The 23,622-nt window shown below is 38.8% G+C and overlaps 1 long non-coding RNA gene across 1 annotated transcript in view; it reads right to left on the bottom strand.

Moving 5' to 3' along the window:
* Positions 1-4,215: 4,215 nt before the first annotated feature.
* Positions 4,216-23,622, bottom strand: part of LOC103038501 (uncharacterized) — a 104,560-nt gene continuing 85,153 nt past the window's right edge. Inside the window, exons 4-6 of the long non-coding RNA XR_007440428.1 lie at positions 11,617-11,714; positions 11,315-11,438; positions 4,216-4,494 (exon numbers count right to left, since the gene is read on the bottom strand). This is a non-coding gene — a long non-coding RNA (uncharacterized LOC103038501). The remainder of the gene's footprint in view (positions 4,495-11,314; positions 11,439-11,616; positions 11,715-23,622) is intronic.

The raw sequence follows: 23,622 nt of genomic DNA, 5'->3' as shown, positions 1-23,622 counted from the left end.
TGCACATCTAAAACACATAAGTAGGCCTGTCACAATAACTGCAATATCGATTTATCGTACAGCAAATGAACATGACCTCAATAAATGTTGATCATCGTGATATCGTCTATTGTGTTTATTTGTATGTTTGTTCACATATATAACAGTGAAAAGTATTTTAGCCATGTATGTTTCAATAACTGTGACTCCACAACATACACACAGTGTGGACTGAAGTAGGTGAAGAAATGAGTATATAAATCTCAAACTAATTATAAAAAATGATTATTTTAATTTTTGCTGTCTTTGCTGTGTATAATTGCTTGTTTATGCTATTCTGTTATCATTATGTCAGTAGCCTTTAAAAGTCCTAATATTACAAAAATATTGTGTATCGCAATCATTTCTGGGAAAATATATCGTCCGTGAAAAATTCTTATCGTGACAGGCCTACACATAAGACACTTCATTACTTGGAACTAAATTACTTGGTGCTAAAACATATTTTTAAAGTGCTGTGAGAAGGAATGGCAACGTCACAAAGTGTTTTTTTTTTTGGAAAGGTTTGCATTTCTGGATGTATAATAATGAATAAAAGGAAGTTGACCAGACAAAACAGGAAATAATTTGGGTTGTTGTAATCTGCAATGTAATAAAAAACAGTAAGTTGTGTAAGTGTAAGAAATACTGCATTTTAAAATGATTAGATTGGATTATTCACACCACACACCACAGAACATTTAGGAAGACACTATAATAACTGTGGGACAGCCTAAAATTGGGACACAGCGTAATTGTAAATAGGGACAAATTGTCCTCAATTTTGGCCCAATTATCCTAAAATACTGAAAGTTTCTAAAAAAAACTAGCTGATTAATTTGATGCCTGCAAATCTAGGCTAATCTATACCACTTTAAAACACAAAGGCACGAATGAAGATCTATTTTCATTTTTACATTTTTTTTTTTGTTTTGTTTTTTTTGGCGCAACACAAATGTCCATGTCTTGAGTAAGAGCCACTGCTGCCGGCTCCAGTCAGCTGCATGCCCGTGATGTTGTATTTAGACTTGGGACAGAGGAATGCGACCTTGTCTCTTGGCCTTGCACTTCAGAAATGACTAGTCTAGAAAACGCTGTGTGGCCTTCCTTGGCACGAGGAAGTGTGTACCACCATCAATTAAAAAAAAGAATGCTCCTGACAGGGGCTTGTGCAGACAAGGATGAGTGGAAAAAATGCCACTGGCAGGCCACATTTCAATAGGAAGTGAACATAACTTGTAAAAATGTCATTTTGGCTTTGTCTCAGAAAATCTATTTACAGCACATTTATTTACAGAAAGCCTTACTTCTATAACCTTAAATTCCAAAAAGTTGGGACACTGTACAATGCAAACAAATATACATTAATTCAGAATGATTTGTGATTGCAAATCTTAAAGACCCTTAATTTATTCACAATAGAATGTAAAACACATGACGATGAGGTGTTCAAATTAAACCTTTAAAAAATTTGAAATTTGAAATGAGCTTTGGAGCTGAGAAGATGGCTGCATTTCTGCAATTTGCTGACATGTGGCTTCTCCTTTGCATGATACACCTTTTACTTAAGAATTTTTGGATTGCACCGATTTCACAGACAGTGATGTCTGGAAGTGCTCCTGAGCCCACGCATTGATTTTTACTTTTATTGATTTCTACTTTCTAAAACACCTGGCTAAAAAATTTACCTGCGAGTTTTAACATTTTGCGTGTGTAAATTTCCTTCTCACAAGCGCAATTGTAACACTTGCGAGCACAAAATAAGAAATCGTATTCATATTTCGTTTCATTTTTCTCCTTTTCAAGTATATTTTGCTTTGAAGTTTTTGCACTTGAGTGTAGATAGGCATGGTTGTGACAGATTGTGGGCGGGTCATCTCCATCAGCGAATGCTATTGGCTGATACTTTCAGGTTTTGTGAGTGATCTTAAACTATCTTTAAAAAAAAAAAAAATGTTTTTTTGTTTATGTAACCAATATTCGTTGGTTAGTTAGTTAAACAGCTAGCTAGTGCTAATTTGGATAGCCTACCAGAAAAGTGGGATAGCTATGGAGAAATGGTCCTTTAGGGAATCCATTCTCTAAGGGTCGGCAGGGATCAAGCGTAGTAATTGAATGTTTTGTCAATTACAAATACAATCAAAATCCTGTGCAGTCCAAAACTTAATTCCCCGTTAGCACGATTCATTAATATACTACCAGGCTAAGCCAAGTCCGTCAATGCCGTGGAACGTGCAGCTCCCTAGCACTGTTCACCTGCTGTCAGTGTGTGGAATGATCCTGTGCTAATAGGGGATTAAGTTTTTGCCCTTATTTAGCTATCTAATCCGTATCATTTAAACAACCAGCTGTAAACAGGATGATGGAGCAAAGTGGGCAACAGAAACATGTAACCCTGGATTATTACTATTTGTGACCTGTGGTATGGTAATAACCTGACTACGCCACCTGGGGGGTTTCACCCCAGGAAATACCTTAGAATAATAAACTATAAAAGAAGGCACTTACACAGGTACAGTTGTGGTCAAAAGTTTACATACACTTGTAAAAAAACATAATGTTATGGCTGTCTTGAGTTTTCAATAAGTTCTACAACTCTTATTTTTCTGTGATAGAGTGATCGGAACACATACATGTTTGTCACAAAAAACAGTCATAAAATTTGGTTCTTTCATAAATTTATTATGGGTCTGCTGAAAATGTCACCAAATCTGCTGGGTCAAAAATATACATACAGCAACAAAATTTGTCAATTTTGGTGATGTAGCGAGTTGTGTCAATCAAATTAGCTTCATGTCATGGCCTCTTCACTTCTTGTAAGTGATTCTGATTGACTACAGCTGTTGACTTCTCATGAGCCCATTTAAATAGGGCTCATTTGACCCAGTGATTAGACTCAGCTACAAAAGCTACAATGGGAAAGTCAAAGGAACTCAGTGTGGATCTGAAAAAGCGAATTATTGACTTGAACAAGTCAGGGAAGTCACTTGGAGCCATTTCAAAGAAGCTACAGGTCCCAAGAGCAACTGTGCAGACAATTATACGCAAGTATAAAGTGCATGGAACAGTTGTGTCACTGCCACGATCAGGAAGAAAACGCAAGCTATCACATGCTGCCGAGAGGAGATTGGTCAGGATGGTCAAGAGTCAACCAAGAATCACCAAGAAGCAGGTCTGCAAGGATTTGGAAGCTGATGGAACACAGGTGTCAGTCTCCACAGTCAAGCGTGTTTTACATCGCCATGGACTGAGAGGCTGCCGTGCAAGAAAGAAGCCCTTGCTCCAGAAAAGGCACCTTAAGACTCGGCTGAAGTTTGCTGCTGATCACATGGACAAAGATAAAACCTTCTGGAGGAAAGTTCTCTGGTCAGACGAAACAAAAATTTAGCTGTTTGGCCACAACACCCAGCAATATGTTTGGAGGAGAAAAGGTGAGGTCTTTAATCCCAGGAACACCATGCCTACTGTCAAGCATGGTGGTGGTAGTATTATGCTCTGGGGATGTTTTGCTGCCAGTGGAACTGGTTCTTTGCAGAAAGTAAATGGGATAATGAAGAAGGAGGATTACCTCCAAATTCTGCAGGAAAACTTAAAACCATCAGCCCGAAGGTTGGGTCTTGGGCGCAGTTGGGTGTTCCAACAAGACAATGACCCAAAACACACATCAAAAGTGGTAAAGGAATGGCTAAACCAGGCTAGAATTAAGGTTTTAGAATGGCCTTCCCAAAGTCCTGACTTAAACCCCATTGAGAACATGTGGACAATGCTAAAGAAACGGGTTCATGCAAGAAAACCATCACATTTAGCTGAACTGCACCAATTCTGTCAAGAAGAGTGGTCAAACATTCGACCTGAAGCTTGCCAGGAGCTTGTGGATGGCTACCAAAAGCGCCTAGTTGCCGTGAAAATGGCCAAGGGACATGTAACCAAATACTAATGTTGCTGTATGTATATTTTTGACCCAGCAGATTTAGTGACATTTTCAGCAGACCCATAATAAATTTATGAAAGAACCAAATTTTATGACTGTTTTTTGTGACAAACATGTATGTGTTCCGATCACTCTATCACAGAAAAATAAGAGTTGTAGAACTTATTGAAAACTCAAGACAGCCATAACATTATGTTTTTTTACAAGTGTATGTAAACTTTTGACCACAACTGTAAGTCTGAATAACATACAGAGACGTGAACTTAAGTCAGGAAGATTTATTAATTAAACATTCATTAAAAACACTAATTTATTAATATTGAGTAAAATCAACAAAAACATGAAAGAAGAAAATTACACAGGAGCTCCAAAAGCTGGGCTACTGGCTGTAGGTCTCACACACACACACAGACACACACAAAAGTGCAGTGCACGTGAACTCACACCACAGCAATTAAGGTGCCAAACCACGAGTGAACAGACAGGAAGGGAGCATCCACTGGAGCACCCCACCACCGGAAGTGTAGCACAAGCACTCAGGTGTCCTATGAAAACAAAGAGAGACAATTAGAATTTATAATTCTCAGGCCACTAAAATCACGAGGATGCCCCACAGCCAAAATTACCCGCAAAAGACCGACTTCTTAAAAATATTCAAAAGAAAATCACATTAACTATGCAACCAAATGAAAAAAGGAAAATGAACAGCATGAAGTAGTATCAAATGATCACCAAAATGTAACAAAATAAACCAAAAATAAATCAAAAACAAAAATAGAAAATGTCAAAAGAACCACAAATTCTAAATCAAAAACCATCAATAAACAAATAAATAAAAAGAAACACAAACAAACGAAAGCAAAACAACTCAAAACAAACCCTACAGAACAGCAGCGGCTCCGATATCACTATGCAGATATTAAAATATAAAAGTAGAATTAAACAGCTAAGGTGATGGCGTGTAGCTGCTTCCAGGCCTGCACGTTCCAAAGTTTAGACGCCACCTAGACCAGTCAATGGCGATGCACGCACACACACAGGGGCTGCGTCCAGAAATTTTGCTACTCCTCCTCTCCTACTCCTACTTTCCTACTCCTCCTCTCCTACCCGGAAGAAGGTGCACATGCCGGATACTGCCCAGCCAATCACAGCTTCTGGATAAAGCTCCACATACAAAAATAAAAACGAGAGATCAATAAACACAATTCCAAATTCTAGAGATCAAGCTTCAAAGTGCAGCCTGATTAGCCATTGATGAAGGTTGCATATGTAAATATTTAATTATTTTAATAGTAAAATATGATTTCATTGAATGTAATAAAACAAATAACAAATCTTAATAAATAATAAATATAATAATACATATTATATTTTGCACACATGTTGAAGTGAAAAGATATTTGATTAAACAGCATCAATGGAACATTACTATCACACACAGCTAGATATTCAGATATTCCAATAAAATCCTGCTTACTCCCAGGCATTTTGGCCAGGCATCATGTTACAAATACGGGATCATTAATATAGTTTTACTAAACTAAACAAAAAAATATATTAGTGCTTTACTGGCTGTATAATTAGATAAGGAACCTAGTTAATCAATATGTTTATGACGTATATTTGTGCGTTGCCTTCTCCATTTTCGCGTGCTCTGTGGGCGTGAATGCAGTGATGTCATTGGAAAATCGTTAAAAGTCTTCCGGAGTAGGATACACTGATGTACCCTCCGTTGGAAGCCTCCTACAGGAGGATTTTAAGCGGCTTCTTTTGTCTCCTACGGTATTCGGACAGGCGGCAAGATGGCGTCACGAAATCAGTTTCCGGGTCACGGAGGAGAGGAGGAGGATCGGTAGGAAAAAGGAGACACTTTGGGGGTTTCTGGACGCAGCCAGGGCCTGATCATAAAGCAGGGTAAACTGTTAGGCATTAGAGCCCGATTTCACAAGGCTAGCCATCAAATAAGATTCTCTAAATCTCTACATTTCTGCATTTTATGTTGGACATTTTTTCTCGCTTTTTTTCAGACTGTTAAATCTCTGGCCATTTTTGCTTTTGAGAGACTGTTACTGTTTATTCCATCAAGTTCTAAATAGATTTTTTTTTTTGTTAAATATTTTGCGATGGGCGGAGAGGAAGGAGGGCGGGGCCTGACGCACTCTGCAGCTGTGAAGCTGATAGGAGGAACTGATAGCTTATCAGCTGGTTTGGCTTCACCTGATAGAAGCCTCTGTAACATTTTGTTTTTGTGCGTCTCTTTGTTTTGTCTCTTGCAGCAGCTGAGAGATGTGAGACAGACTTTAGCTGAGGTGCAGTGATGAGGTGAAGAAGTGTGAAGAAAAGAACTGTTTTTAAGTTGAAGTTACTAAAGCAGCTAAAGCAGTGATATTAAAGGGGACTTTTTTAAAGGATCACTGTATTATCTCGGAATTCCAGTGCAGACTTGATAGACAGGGGTGTGAAGACTCTTTCCAGAAAGAGCTGGACATCTGGGCTTTCCTCTCTGTAAACACTTCAAAAACACGAAGCTGAGTTTGGGCCAAGGACATACTTTCGGCTCTTTCTTAAATCACTGTCGTTATTTCCCAACAGATTTCTTGGCTGTTGGAGCATGATAACGCCGGGATCTCCGGGATGGCCTGTGTAGGAGGGGCAGAAAGATTCAGTTCTCAGGAAGAGAACAGGGCAGTTTGAGGCAGCTGAGTCATAGTGCAGCTTCCAGCACTATCTCCCCGCTACAGCTCAGTGCAGGAGAGATACCGGCCTGGGCCTGTTCTCCCGTGCGGCCCGGCTCGGCTCGGTGGGAAACGCGTCACACTGGATCCTATAACTAAGAGACAGAGTGTACTTTCTCTTACACTCTCAAATATCATTATACAAACGCACTGGCAGCTTATTAGAACAACATACCTTGTTCCTACATGATTGGGAATATTAGGAAGTACACCTACCTCCCACATAAGCGCACACTGCAGCATTACAGTTACACACTTTTCATTACATTACTTTTCTACATATTGCTGCATATCTATTGCTGTTTGTCAGCCGTACTCTATACTAGGGCTGCAACTAGAGCTGGGCCATATGGGCAAAAAAAAAAAATCTTTTTTTTTTAATCCGATTTTTGATTTTAATCAATTTTTTCCCCATACTAAAACTACAGATGACAAAGAACTGGTTAAAAAGTTTTTAATTATTTAGTTTTTACCTAAATTTCCCCTTTGTGGTTAAAGTGCAACCAGAAACAAGCAAAAAAAATGTGAACATCTGAGAATATCTAGTAACTTTTAGAAAGCTTTCTCCAACATAGTTTAGCTACTGACACAATGCACCCTCAAACTTAAAAAGTAAATAAATGAACAGGCCCTCAAAAAACAAATAGAAATAAATAAAATAGTGCCATTTTTGATAAAAGTGACAAAAGAGCAAACAAGTACAATTTAATATGCTATTAAGTAAAAATCTTTCCCAATAAGGCTTGTCTTGCAAAAGAAAGCTTTTGAATAAGTGCCAGTGTTCTTTAAAAATGATATGATCTTTTCCCCTGAACAAAAAAATGCAAAAAAAAAAAATCTGTAAAAAAAACCCAAAACTGTAGTGCATACAGAACCTGGTACACAATTGGAAGATATGCCTAGCTGCAACTAACAACTATTTTAGCAGTCGACTAATCTGCCAATAATTTTTTCCATTAGTCGATTAGTCACGATTATTTTTTGCCATGCTCTCTGTTTGCACTTTCCAGTGGTGAGGCTCCTCATTCAATGCATCCTTTTTTGGTGCACATTCACTGTTAAACATTTAGGGCCTAAGACCATTTGTGCAGTACATTTTGGATAACTTTATGCCTTTACTCCTGCTGCAAACATTTGAACAGTTCAGTTTGGTTTGATGGCTTGTGATCATCCATCTTCCTCTTGATTATATCCCAAAGATATTCAAAGAACAAATCAAAGAAACTAATCACGGTCTCTTAATTTTTTTCCAGAGCTGTATATAATATAGTTACTATAACAATTTTAATATAGTGTACAGAATACAGTAGTTTCCTAACACTTAGCCAGCTACTAATCTAGCGTTAGTAATGTTAATGAAGGAGTTAATCCTGTTAAAACCCACCTTATCAAGCTTTCTGCAGTAGCTTAACCCCACCACAATTAATATAGAAGTCAGTGTTTAAACTGTGCAGTTTATATTTAACCATATCCAGACTAGAGTATTGCAGTTCAGATGTAATTTGTTTGTGTTCACGAAACCACCGTTTTTCTCTCGCGCTGCAAGTCCCGCCCACACTGAAACCTCACTGGCTGAATAAGCATAAGGTGAGGTCAATCAGGATGCTTTATTTCTCAATGTGTGTGCACGCGTCTTCCTCGCTCGCCCCTTTTTTTTCTTCACTCTCGCGCTCCATCACACATTAACGACGTGTCGACAATTAAATTAGGTTTTGACAATTTTTTATAGTCGATGTTGTTGATTACGTCGACTAATCGTTGCAGTTCTACTCTATACCCATTCATTAATGGATCACTATGAAAGGGACCACCATAGGACCACTGAACAGAAAAGATTTAAACTGTGGACTCTCAAAATCTTATTAATAGTTTAGACTAGACTAAAACCTACAGACTTACTAAGCTATGCTGATGTACACAGAGGGATTTTCTGTAAGGGTACAGCAGATGCACCTGCTGTCAACTATGTGTGGTCACATCAGTAATGTCGGAAACATGGGTACCACTTTAAAAAGAGACTACCTTTATAAAGGGTTTATAAATGGTTTACAAAGTTTATTAATGGTTACTAATAAGGTTGTAAATGCCTTAAAAATCATTAATAATCAGTTATAACATATGTCGAAATTGCAACAATACAGATGGCTGTGGGTTCACTATTTAACAAACAACAAGTCATTGTTGCCCTTTCTACATATGTGTTATAACTGATTATTAAACCTAATTAGTAACCATTAATAAACTAATTGTAAACCATTTATAAACCCTTTATAAAGGTAGTCTTATTTTAAAGTGGTACCGAAACATGTTACTTAGTAACACACGTTACTCTAATCCGGTAATCTTTCTTTTAAACAGGCGCATCACAGCTACCGTGCATAACTCGTTACTTTTATTAGATTAACAGTGTGTAAAGTGCAGTGAAGGCTGTATAAATTGTGTCTCACCGTTTGAGTTCAAGAGGCATTTGTGGCCAATATAACCTAAACACCTTAGCTAATGATCACAGACTGCACAGACTCCATTTAGACTTAGAGCTAAGCTACCTGCACAACCTGCCTCACATCTGAACTTATCATTAGCTTACCTATTTCTGAATGTCTTGGTGGAGAGAAATGCCTCTCAGTGTTTTGGAGTTTTGAGAGAGATTGTGTGCGTCTCAGGGTGTTTTCACATCAGCACTATTTAGCCCCATCTATGAACAAACGCTGTCTCTGCTCCATGCTCTGTACACACGCACAGTCTGTGCTGCATTCACTGCTCACAGCCAAACGATTCCATTTACTACGTGTACATCTGTGCTGCATGTCCTATTGAAAACACTGTGTTTAAAAGCGCAGTTGCAGTTTTTGTTCCTTTCAGTGTTAAAGCAGCGTCACACTGCACAGATATATACGTGCAGGAACACAGGTTTTTCTCACTATATTTACTTTCTTGTTCATGCACCAGACAGCTCTGACCAATCAGAGGTGACATTGCGCTCATATGGTTTATTGGAAAGCATTTTGGTGTATTTAGGGAGAAAATGCTCCAAGTAAACGAACTCATCAACTGATCCGGACCCTAAAAAAAACAACTACAGGCGTGAAAACTCCTTCAGTGGGCACACCGCTGTTCTCACAGGCATAAGAATACTGCGTGGTGCGGCAGGTTTAAAATGTTAGTCATATGTTCCAATCACTGATCAATAATAAAACCAGTGGTGTGCAGTGAGGTCCTTCTAGAGAAGGGGTGACAAAAAGTGCATGTAAATATATATATATATATTTTTTTAAGGAAGTATATAATATAATTATTGTAAGTGTAAGCATATATTATTTTACAAATTAACTAAAAATAAAAAAACAGCAACTATTTCCAAGCATTAGTCTGTGTTTTTTAAGGCTGTGTATTGGCACCAACCTGGCGATACGATACATATCACAATACAGGGCTCACGATGCGATATATCACGATACTTAAAAAAAAGTGGAAAAATTTTCATTTGTAAACAATCAGAACGGTGGGAGCTCCATTAGACTTAACAGGTCCTATAGCACCCAATATCATGTCACTTTTTTCAACAGTTTTAAACACTCTGCCTTCTTCATTGTGGAAGCCAAAATGAGCCCACACTTCAGCTCTGTACACCCCAGGAGCCAGCCTAACGCGTTTAGATTCTGCCATCGCCAGCGGGGTGCTAATGCTAATGCAGCGCTGTACTTACTTGCAGTGTACTGGAGGCACCGAATGGATCAAGATAGATCACAGCACTGCCATCTCGCGGCCAGGTGAATAAACAACACAAAGGTAACTACTTTCTGCCATCTAGCTGCAGGGAGTTTAATAAAAACACACTTAATAAAAAAAATCGATACAGCGTTTTTTTGAGAATCGATACAGTATCGTGAAACCTAATATCGTGATATTCAAGTGTATCGATATTTTCTTACACCCCTAGTGTTTTCCAGTTGCTACAGGACTCTTATTTGACTGACAGCAGTACTGACCAATCAAAGCTTTTTAAAATGTCTTTTGCTCACGTGCCTGGTTGCAGAAGGGGTACCCACTACATTAACTGCACGCCACTGAATAAAACAGCACAAATATTATAAAAAATTGCCACAATTATTAGTCAAGCAATTCCATCAAAGTTTTCATTTCCAAGTATGAATTTTTTATTTAGTCTCGTTTTTTACATGACAATTTTCAGTTACAAAATAAACACAGCTCAGTAATAACACAAATTTCATAAAGATTTGTCTCTTTTGCAAACAACATTATTTTACCAAGCCTTATAATGACAATAATGTAACACAAAAATAATGAAATGCAACAAAAAAGTAACACAATATCAAAGAGTAGAACAGTTAGGGCATGCATATAAACTGCAAACAAAGACAATTACAAATACAAAATAAAATAAAATGATTTCATGAAGTCATAGTTTTAAAAAATATAACAATATTAAAAGACCTAGTGTTTAGATCACCACGGTTTTCATGCTTCAACATTTATTAAAAAAAAAAAAAAAAGCATCTACCATTTGTCACAAGTCGATGCTTAGAGAACAACTGACCCTCAAGCTTTTCTGCAGCTACCTGAGGGTGTGACACATGCAATTTCAAAGAAAGCTACTATGTATTCTCACCTTTCTCAGTAGAAGTAAAAGCAAAACTCAGACAGGAAACCACAGCACTCCCCCTTCGAGTCCCCCTGCCCTCTGCTCCTCTCATAGGCTGAAAACACTGAGGTTTCTCGTAAACGGGGGGCCTCTACAGAAGAAAGAGGATATGAGACCTTCATCACTTTCATTAATATCATGAGGCCTGCACGGTGGTCCGTCCACTGGGCCACAAATAGCCTAATGATAATACTATTGTGTCTAAAGGCATTAGCAGGGTGTATTAGGTGTAAATCAGAAGCTGCTAATTGTTCAGACTGGGAGTTTACCTCGTGAAAGTGTTGTTGATCTTGTCAGAATACTGCCATCCTCAGTCCTTCCAGTCCGTCACATAACAGTCAAACTTTCAAACTGCAGGTTTCACATCCTGTAAAAACACAGAAAACGCATCCAAATGAATGATCATATCAGGCAGATGTCGCCAACTCTTCACCTTCTTCTACAACTGTTCTATTTATTCCTCTTTTTTTATGAATGGACAATACAGAAACAGCCAGCAGGGCTGTGAACCCACTGACCTCCTCTGATACTACGAGCGTAAAGCGGAATTTGTGCTTCACACAGGAAATCAAACTCTCAAGCTGCCTCTATTTTAGTCCTGCTGGAGGAGCTGATTTCACATCAGTGCTCTCTCAATTCTTCACATCACTCTTTCCTCTCATTATTGAGCTTCTCTCTGTACACGTAAATGTGCAACACCATTATCATCACCATCTTATAAATGATTAATTATTACTGGAAAAAAAAACTGCCTTGCCAATGACTCTTGTTTGTAAGAGCATTTGAACAATTGTTGGACACTGTATCTCCATCATGTGACACTGTTCAATTTTTGAAATAATCCAACATAACAAGGGACAATAGAAATGGAAATAATAGAAAATAAATTTACATAGAATATGTATCATTCATTTATATTGCAAATGAAATTGTTCCCTCCTCCTGTAAAGATACCATTAGGAAGATAAAAGCAACAGAAATCATTGTAATTCTGGAAATGTGTCTGCATGCATATGTTTATATGCATATATAGTCATTCAATAAAAAACAACAACAATATTTTGTGTCAAATTTGAATATTATAAAAACAAATACAAACTACACAACAGGTTTTTTTTCAAACCTAATGACTCCAGTTCTGATTTACATTCAACTTTTTATGTGAATTTTACATTAAATAATAAAGTTTAATTTCCTGTTTTTTAATCTTTTAAGCCTGATGACACATTAGCATGTTTATTTAAAGGCAACACAGCATCACTTACTGTTAAGTTTAAATAGGTTGATTATATTTATACTGAAGTTTACGCTCTCTTTTTTTCTCTCTCTCTCACACAAACATGCATGCAAACACGCACACACACTCACGCAAATTTAATTTAGCCAATCTATCACTGATTCTTTATTAACATTAAATTCCTATTATTAAATTAAAATGTCTCAACCCTTGGACACAGTACACAACTTTTAAAGTGGGAGCAAATTATGAACAGACTGGATATATTACACTACATTTGTCGATTTGTATAGAATCTGAACTAACATAGCTAACGTTATATGAAGGAATGGAAAATAAGAACAGAATTTGAAAATAAACCTGTAATTACTGTTTGTGACTTACTGTGGGCTTTTTTGTTATAGATAAATGGTTAATTCAGTAGGGTCAGTAAGGCCAGATTTCATTGGCTGCTGATGGAGTTGGTTCAGACTAGAGTTGGCCAAGATCGACTCAAAATTGAGTATTGTGTGGGGGGCAACCAACAACCAGGTTATGTAAAGCTAAGCTAAGTAAACAAAACTGTAATTAAAAAATATATATATATATATATATATATATATATATATATATATATATATATATATATATATATATATATATATATATATATATTTTAAAGTGAAATGTGCGCTGAATGTTAATCTACACAGATTTCTCTCCTGTTTATCTGGGTGAGTAAAGCGCTTCCGTTTATTTACAGTAATATAAGATTTCCAGATTTCAACACTAAAGCTGGGTGGAGCAGCATTAGCATTAGGGGCTAACCGCTAGTGCTAGCCGCAGTTAGAGCTAGTAAATGCTTCCTGACAGCGCTACACTGAGGAACGCTGAGTGTTCCAGTAAGACAATGCAATGTTAGCTAGCGGTTCATTCCATGTAGATTGTTTTACATTAGTAAACACGCAGACTACAGTTCAATTATACTTACCTCTGAGCTGCAAAAGAGCTAGCGCTTAGCGTGGTTAGCGGCTAATGCTAACGCTGCTCCAGCAGTGCCAGCCAGGGTTAGCAGCAGACAACAGATTGATAATATTCACCTCTAAACGGTAAAAGAGTTAGCCCTTAGTGCGGCTAGCAGCTAATGCTAATGCTACTCCAGCCTCTGTGCTGGACAACTAAACTGGACTTCAGTGAAGTGGCTTTACTGCTCTTTAATACCTGGCTGGTAAAATTCATACACAAAGTTGATAAATTAGAGATGAAAAAGATGATTTTAGGGAAAATTAAAGGATTTTAAGTGCGTTTTATAATGCGAAAAATACAGTACATTATTTTCTTATTTACTCAAAGTCCCAGATTTTGACCCAAAAACAGAAAAAAAGAATGAGGCTGAATAAACATCATATGAACAATAAACATCACTAAAGCTATGCACATCCATTTCTGTCACTTGTTTACGGTTATTCTGACAGTTACTATTTCTGTTGCTGTGCACGCTAGCGTTCAGCTGCTAAACACGCTATGCTGCAGCAGCGCTATCTCTGTGTGTGTATGATTGCACGCAAGCATCTCATTACAGCACTAATTCATGCTAGCGCTACTAGTTGCTATTCATTATTCTGTAGTAGTGACAAGATCACTTCTGCAGAATCATAATAGCTGTGGGGAGAGTGCATTCAGAGTCCCTGAGATGAGAATAATGAAAATCCTCAGCCTGCAGCTGATAACACAGCAAATATCAGCAGAGTCCAGCAGCACCATTCAGTGAAGTTATGAGCACACAAACAGTCTGCAGCAGTCTGAGTGAGCATTCAAGCTTCCATAAGCCCCACTATTCAGTCAGCAGATAACGGTGTCTGTGGAAGGTACCGCAGTCACAGGGTTTGATTGGAATGCTATACGGAAGGAAGATAACATGTCCAAGAACAATAGATGATTATAGATTTATACTAATATGGGTAATAGTTTTCGAGCTACACAAACAGAAGTAGTGTATAATGCAGGTGTAATGCAATGCCAGATGTCTCAGTCTGGAATTCATATGATGCCAGACCATCGCCTTGAAGACCTTCAGACTTTTCCCCAACTAAAAAAATGTATGGGAGGTTAATGGAATTAGGAACCTCTGCAAATCCATGCTAAGCTGTCTGACTATTTTTGTATGTTTACCTCAATAAACGGTGCTCATATCAGTCTTATTTTTAAATAATTAAATTTAATTATTCCTGGTAACCTTTATCTTATTCAAAATATCAGGACACCGACCTTAACGTTCAGGCTGTGAAGATACACCAGCAGCTCATTTAAGGGAACAGCAATGCTATTTATTGTTTATTCTGTCGTGTCCATGTCTCTGTATGTGTGTTTACCGGTGTACGCGCGCTGGGTGCACCTATAGGAATGTACTTTGACGACTGACTGTTGTCTAGGTTCATTTCAGTCAGTGGAGCTCCTGTGTTTTCCGCTAAAATAGTAACATGGCAGAAATTACCTAATCGCACAGTGTGTGACATGCCATTCACTTTAAGAGCCAGGTGTGTTTTGACTTTGGCAGACTGTTATTTTAACGGTGCAGCTACCAATGCCCAATGCTTCTAAGCAGAGGAAAATGACCTCATTTTTTCAATTTAAGTAATATGACAATGACCTAAATTTGTATATTGTGTTGATGTAGAATAATTGTATTTTGTATTTTGGTTACTGATGATGTAAATGTTTGTATAGGTGCCAAGAGGCACGCACTATGTGTTTGTGCACTGCTGCATGTCCTGTGACAATTCACTGCCAAGATAGCTATGAATGCCTGATTGTTGACAACTGTCTATATTGCCTTACAGTGGTGCGTCTGTGTTGCCAAGATGGCAATACACCAGAAATTTCCCTGAAAAGATGTAATTTCCAAGCAGCCACGCCCATCGACGTAGAGATTTTCACAAGCACTGCTGCTATTTAAACAATGCAGGTGGAAGGTGTGAAAATAGACTGTTGGTGGGGTAAAAGATAGCACCATTGGTAAGATAGCAGCATTGCTAGATGGTTGCTAATTTGAGGTGATACTGCGGTTAATGTGGTTGGTTGGGTGTTACTAGTGTTTTTATCATCTTGACATTAGAAGGTGGTGCTCCATTCATGCTTCTAAGGAAAAATCTTTAAAAAAAAAAACCAATATAATAAAATAAATCGTATGTCAGGAGAAGCACAGTTTAGTCAGCAAAATGGAAATAAAAATTAAAAGGAATATAAATTTGATTGCTATAATAATATAATAAAAAAAAGATGATGAAATAATAATGGTGATGTTAAATGATAACTTGTATTAGCATCACTGCAAGACTTTTTAATTTACCCAAATACCCACAACAACAACAAGAAACTAATTCTTCTGTCACATTAATCACTAAATAATGAATCTAATAATAAGTTTAAACATGAAACAGACATAAAAATATTTAAAATGCTGTTGGCTATCTTTTTTTAGGGACGCAGTAAGCTCATTTGAATACTGAGGGGAAAATGAGGGGAATTGCTGGCTGCCAGTAAACACTGATGTTCATTAATACGCACGACTAGATCAGTCGCACCCACTCAAATCCAGCACTGAAACAAGCGTCACACGCCTGCATGCAAAACAACGGGCATCTCCCACACAGCCAATAAGAAGCAGGGCAGAGAGATTAAATACATTCACTCGATGGATTTTAATGGGAGGAGATTTACTGTAAACAAAGCTGACTCATAACACGGTTCAGATCCGTTTAAACGGTGGCATCTCCAGCCTAAACAAACACCACAACGGCTCGAGCTATCTGAACTGTGCACACTCAACAGGGGCCGACATGACTCACAACTGTCTGTTTGGCAGTTTATCAGTGCGGGCCAAGTGTGTGAGGGCATCAGGGGAAGCCACACTTACAGATTTCCCAAAGAAAAACAAACAGTTCATTACGCTCCGTTCTCTAGGGGTTAGATAAAAAGGGACATTATTGGCATTGTAGTGGTGTTGGTGTTACTGGAAAAAATAAAAACACCACACACTCACACACCCTTCTGTCAAATGTTTGACAGAAGATAAGAAAGAGTTTCTGACCTACATTCAGTCAGTAACGCTTTATTGCTCTTTTACAGGGCTGATAATAAAGTGACCATGATCAAAACAAGCCCTCTTCTTTGACTGTTTGCTTATTATGAACAACACACTGCTCCACTCAGAAAGCTGGGAACTATACAGTATTTTCATCTTTAAACACTTTAAACACATTTATACAGTACAGGCCAAAGATTTGGACACACCTTCTCTTTTTGAATGCATTTTCTTTTATTTAATAAGTATTTACATTGTGGATAAACTATGAATGAACACATGTGGAGTTTTATGTACTTAACAAAAAAGGTGAAATAACTGAAAATATATATTCATATTCATATAATATAAATTCATATTTATATTCTAGTTTCTTCAAAATAGCCACCCTTTGCTCTGATTACTGCTTTGCACACTCTTGGCATCATTCTCTCAATGAGCTTCAAGAGGTGGCCACCTGAAATGGTTTTCCAACAGTCTTGAAGGAAGGAGTTCCCAGAGGTGTTTATTAGCACTTGTTGCCCCTTTGCCTTCTTCACTCTGTGGTCCAGCTCACCCCAAACCATCTGGATTGGGTTCAGGTCCGGTGACTGTGGAGGACAGGTCATTTTTTGTTAAGTAAATAAAACTCCACATGTGTTCATTCATAGTTTTGATGCCTTCAGTGAGAATCTACAATGTAAATAGTCATGAAAATAAAAAAAACGCATTAAATTATAAGATGTGTCCAAACTTTTGGCCTCAAAGTAAAACATTGCTGACCATGCAGTTAAATCTATAAGGTTGTTTCAGATTTTACCATAACATAATAAGCAGCTTTAAAATAAACTACAGCAGCATTTTGTACCTTAATGAAGTCTAAATGGTTCACATCAAGAACACAAGCGTATTGTATTGTATGTACTCTCAGGCAGTAGCTATGCTATTCTTACATGGGCACTTTTGGAAAATGTTTTGTTCTTTTTAAGGGTCAACCTCCGGTCAACGTCATATACTCATCTTCATCCAGTCAAAACTAATTCCATCTTTCTGCCTTCCTCCGATTTACTTACTGCCCACCTGTCCGACCCCATACCGATGAATGTTGGACCCTCAGGCTCTCCAGTCTTTGGAGACTGATGATCAGATTTTGATCATTGTTGAATGAAAGTCTGAGCGATCAGAGATTATGGAAGCAGTATGTCTAGAATGCAAGAATAGATGTGTATTAAATTAAATGAAGTAGACCAGACAAACTTGAAATATCCTGGGTTTACCATATTTTTTGGACTATAAAGCGCAATTTTCCTTTAATTTTCCAAAAATGCCGTAAGGAGCAGTAGCTAATATCACCCTTTCCCTTAGTGTAGCTCTGTCAGGGGGCATTAGCTGCTGATGTACAGAATGATAAGGGAGTTTCAGTGAAGTTTAAACAGGTCCGGCATTAGCCGCTAACCACAGTGCTAGCTCTTTTGTCATTCAGAGGTCAGTATATCGGAGTATATCTGTAGTCTGGACGAACGCTAGCTGGGAGTGCCCTGGGTTTCTGGAACACTCAAGCTTTCTCAGTCTACCACTATCGGGGGCATGGACTACATTAACTGAGGCTGGATAGCGCTGCTAACCGAGGCTGATTAAGCATTTGCTAACTGTGGCTGGCTAGCCCTGCTAACCGAATCTGGCTAGCCCTGCTAACCGAGGCTGGCTAGCCCTGCTAACCGAGGCTGGCTAGCCCTGCTAACCGAGGCTGGCTAGCGCTTCTTACTGAGGCTGGCTAGTGCTGCTAACCAAGGCTGGTTAAGCATTTGCCAACTGTGGCTAGCTAGCGCTTCTAACTGTGGCTGGCTAGCCCTGCTAACTGAGGCTGGCTAGCGCTGCTAACCGAGGCTGGTTAAGCATTTGCTAACTGTGGCTGTGGGTGCTTTACTCACCCAAATAAACAGTTTTCAGGAGACCTAACCAAGGCTGGCTAGCGCTGCTAACCGAGGCTGGTTAAGCATTTGCTAACTGTGGCTGTGGGTGCTTTACTCACCCAAATAAACAGTTTTTAGGAGACCTAACCAAGGCTGGCTAGCGCTGCTAACCGAGGCTGGCTATCGCTGCTAACCGAGGCTGGCTAGCCCTGCTAACCGAGGCTGTCTAGCACTGCTAACCACGGCTGGTTAAGCATTTGCTAACTGTGGCTGGCTAGTGCTTCAATTACCCAAATAAACAGTTGTCAGGAGAGAAATCTGTGTGGATTAAAATCCAGCGCTCACCCAAACATGGTGACACCCAAGGCCTTGCTCACATCAAGTATTCACTCTTACAAGTGTTGCTAATCTGGTGCACCTTATGTATAAAAACAAAACAGACATTAATTAATAGTGCGCCTTATAATCTAGTGCACCTTATAGTCTAAAAAATATAGTAAAACACATAGTTCCAGACTTGTAGGTGGTTTCTGATGGGCTGATTCTCGCAGTATGAGTCTCTCTTAGCTTCTTACATAATGAAGTCAATAGCAGGGAATTGGAGCAAGTTATTTATAAAGTGTTGACTGAGCGAGAGGTGAGTAGGTGAAGCTGTGTTCAGAGACGGGGAAAGGCCGCTCAGTGTTTAAGTGTCAATGAGCTGGAATGCTGTCATGTGTGAAAACTAAACTCAACCACTCACACACTGACTAGCACACACACACACACACACACTCTGACACACACACACGCACAGAGGGGATAGACTTTGAGACTGGTAAACAAACACTACACCACATGGGCTAGAGCGGAACTATACTACCAGCACGCCTCTGCCAACCACACACACACGCAGAAAACACTACACCTCCCGCCAACAACAGCGGCACCCCCAGCCAATCAGGAGCCTGCAAGTCAAAGTCACTGAATAGGGTGAGAAAAAAACAACCATGTGTGGGTTTCAGACGCATGTACACACACTCACAGTAAAAAGGGGCTGGAAATCACAGAGGCCATCAAACCTCCCACTCAAAATTCTCCCCACAATTCAAACTTTTATCTGGGGAGCACCAGATGAGTCAGTGAGAGAGCCCTACACTGTCATTTCTTCATACGCTCACTCGCCTGCTCTCCTTTCTCTCTGTTTTATGTGGGAGGTGGCGAGAACTCAAAAACATTAAACAAAAAAAAACACATTTGCGTGGATTCCCAACCTCATTAATTTTTTTTTAAATCTTGACTTTGTTTTATTGGAACTGAGGGTCATTCACACCCCCTTATTTGGTCTGGACTTTCTGACTTTTCAGTTTGGGTCCAAAGCAACATAGCAGGTGTGAAAGGGGTCGTGAACTACAGCCTGGTCCACAACAAAGAACCAGAGTTTGGTCTGATCAAAAATAGGAGTGTGCAATATTGCACACTCCTATTGCACACTCCTCAATAGTATCGCCAACATTTTTTAATGTTGTGAACGATATTAAACCCTGAAATACTCCCACCCCTAATTATCACATCAGGGTACTACTTTTTTGCTGTCTACCAGAGACAAATTATATCTGTATCAGTATCATTTATTTTACTTTAATCCTGGATTAAAGGAGATATTTGGAGTGCATTAATCGTATCGTTGTTACATATCTGATACAATTTGTGTTTGTTTTTTCGCTGGCTTGAATCCTGTTCATGTAGTCAGCTGCCATCAGCTGCCGGAGCCCTGAGAGAGCACAATTGGTCTTGCTCTCTCTGAATGGGCAGATGACACTCTCTCCCCACATCATTCCAAGGGTGATGTCCGCAGCACAAGGCGTCTGTGAGCTGATGTATTGAGTCACTGCGCTTTTCTTCCGAGTGTGCTGTGATGCTACTCAGCAATGCTGCATCAGCAGCAGTTTGAAAAGAGGCGGTGGCTGACTTCACATGTGTCAGAGGAGGCATGTGCTAGTCTTCACCCTCACTAGTGGTAGGGCGAGTCGTAATGAGTGAGTTGGTTAATTGGCCGTGTAAACTGGGAAGAAAATAGGAAGAAAAAAAAAACGTGCATTTTTAAATATCTCAGTTAGAGGTGTGACATATCATATAGTATGCAATAGTAAAATTGGATTTTCATTTTGTTGCAGTAGTGTTTTCTTTCTTTTTTTTATTCAGTGTTTTGTCACATAGCCCAGAGTATCGTTATTGCGAAATACCATGAAATATCGTGACAGTATTTTAAGGCCATATCGCCCACCAGTGTAAAACTTTTTTTTAAGACTGTTCAGACTTTTTCACCAATTACACAAAGTTGAGTCAGTATTTAAACAAACCAGAGAAAAAATGAATAGGTGTTGTGCCAAAATCTGACTCCCCTGACACACACACACACACACACACACACACTCACACTCGCAAACTGTCATCCAACCTAACCCCAGTCATTTAGCATGGCACATCACCAAGACATATTTTTGAAGTCAGTTTGAACAGTATTACTTCACTCTCTCAGAACACGCAAACACATTTCAATACAGCTATAAAATCTTTAACAAGCACGCTCCAAAGAGCTTATTCAACACTGAACGCTTAATAACCGCACAGCTCCGGGCTCCGGCATAACAGCAGAGGACCAGGCCGGGTGTGAAGTTCTGCTTTCCAACTAAAAAGAGTGTCTACTTCATTAAAATCACTCTTGACAAAAAACAGAAACTTTCTCATGAGAATCAAAATCAGCTGCAGCAAAGCCTGTAGTGATCAGAAAGAAACTGACTGATGTACACAAAGAGAGAGGCATGAAAGCACACAAATGAATCACTAATGATGGATAAAAAGGAGTGCAATACTTATATAGACCCAAAGATATGGTTTAATGAAAATTTGGACACCCCACGGCACCCCCCAGGCACTTGGTGCCCTACGCGCAGTGTGTGATCCGCATGGCTGAAGTGCCGGCACTGCTGTTACTCCAAAAATCATGCGTGATTATACGATTGAGTCCCCAGTTAGGGTCAACAGAGTTATAAACATTAGTTATCACACCATTCATTTCCTGACATTTTAAAGAAATGTTCTCTCTACATAATAAGAGTCAGTTGTAATATTTATATATGGACTCCCCATGAAAACCTTTGTGTTAGAGCTGGGCGATTAATCGTTTGTATCGATTAATTCAAATTTACAGTTAAGGACGATGTGTTTTTATGAAAATCGATTTTCTCTGAGTTAAATTTTTTTTTTTTTTTTTTTACCACCGACGCTCCCCTGAGCTTAGCCCTGCCCCTCTCTCCCGCGCGCACTGCGTATTTAAAAAGCAACAGAAGTTGTTCATTTGTTGGAGTTCCTTTGTATCATTTCTAACATATTTAGAATGTTTTTACTCACTTTTTTTCTCTCTTACAATGTTAATCCTTTACAGCTTCAAAAACATGTATTATGCAAATTAGGCGATGACATCATTTAGCGACTTCTAGGAGATTTTAGTAGGGGAAAATCTTTTTTTTTTTTTTTTTTTGGGCCATATCGCCCAGCTCTACTTTGTGTTTAGCAAATAAAAAAAAAATAAAGTGTACTGATGCTACGCTGAAAGTGGACGTTAAAAAAAAGTAACTGAATTTCATGAATCTCGCTCATTAACAATTATATTTTGTTTTGAAACGCAGAAATCATATGCATCTCTGCCTAAAAAAGCATGGGTTACTGCTTGGTTGAGTTGCCCAGTTGAGGTAAACAGGGTTGTAAACATAAACTCATGAGAACACTGCACAAGACCAAACCAGCTATTTCTTTGCTAGACCGAACTGTACGTGTTTATCTTCAGATCGGCATTTTAAAGACAAATCCTCATACATAGATATGACTCATTTATAATAATAATTTCTGACGCAGACATAGCCTCACTAAAGCACTGAAGTAAAGCACATAGCTATAGCACCAGGTGTCCAGATTTGTGTTTTTCATCTTCAATAAATTTCCTGGTGTTAAGAAAATGGTGCCAAATCACCTTTGGTCTTCATTACAAGCACTTTGGAGACCTAAATTTACATTAATACAGTCCTACAACCAGTGGCCTTACTTTTTTAAATTCACATTCTTGTGTGCTATTACAACAGGACAACGCCAGTTCACATACTGCTGCAATCTCAAGACCTTGTCTTGTCATTTTCACACCTTTAGTTCATTATTTCTCTGGTCCAAATCAGTTGATAAGATTGTTTTATTTGGAGCTTTTCTTCCCTTTTGGTTTGGTTTGTTTTCACACAGGCACAAACCTAAACACCTAAAAACAAAATTTGGCCCAATCAACCATGCTAGGATGTCATCTTCTCTGATTGGTCAGAGCTGTCTGGCACAGGATCAAGATACTGTAAATATAGCAAGAAGGTTCAGTGTTTTAGACAAGCATGTGTAGCTGTGCAGTGTTAAGCAGTTTAAACAGTGAACGCTGAAAATATTGTTGCTGCGCTTTCAAACACATTGCTTTCAATAGGATGTCCACCCAGAGATCCAACAGAGTTGCATGATCGTGAGCAGTGCATGCTCCATATACTGCATTCAGTGTGAAACAGCTTAGCATGGAACATCAGCAGAGATTGGGTTTGTTCATAACTGTAGTGATTGTCTGGTTAATAAATCAAGTTTAACTGCTCCTGAATAGCTGTTTAAATCACACATGAGGAGTATATTTGATGGTTGGGTCGGATTAAGACCGGATCAGGTTCTCATCACATGAAATTAGTTAGGAACCGGGCCGAAGCTCCCTCGTCTCATAGGTCTCTGTTTTAGTCAGCACCCAAATGCGATTACCATTTTTACACCCACTCAAACACCCCTACTCCAGAACCTGCAGGAATATTCGAGCTACATGGGATGTGGCTACAAACGCAGCTACAAATCAATTAAATGTTTTGTTACTAGAAGTGCAGGAAAAAATCGATTCGAGCTCGAATCGCGTTTCTAACATTGAACGATTTAGAATCTGTTCTCATTTTTAAAAAATAGTTGTTTTTTGCAGCTGCTGTACGGCGAAGCTTTTTAAGTGTACTGCGGGGCTCATGCAGTCTTGCGGAACTCT

Source organism: Astyanax mexicanus, chromosome 8 (assembly GCF_023375975.1).
Source record: "Astyanax mexicanus isolate ESR-SI-001 chromosome 8, AstMex3_surface, whole genome shotgun sequence".
In the NCBI taxonomy this organism is placed as follows: domain Eukaryota; kingdom Metazoa; phylum Chordata; class Actinopteri; order Characiformes; family Acestrorhamphidae; genus Astyanax; species Astyanax mexicanus.
The sequence above is the reverse complement of the archived record's forward strand: the minus strand, read 5'-3'. Positions and strand labels throughout refer to the sequence as shown.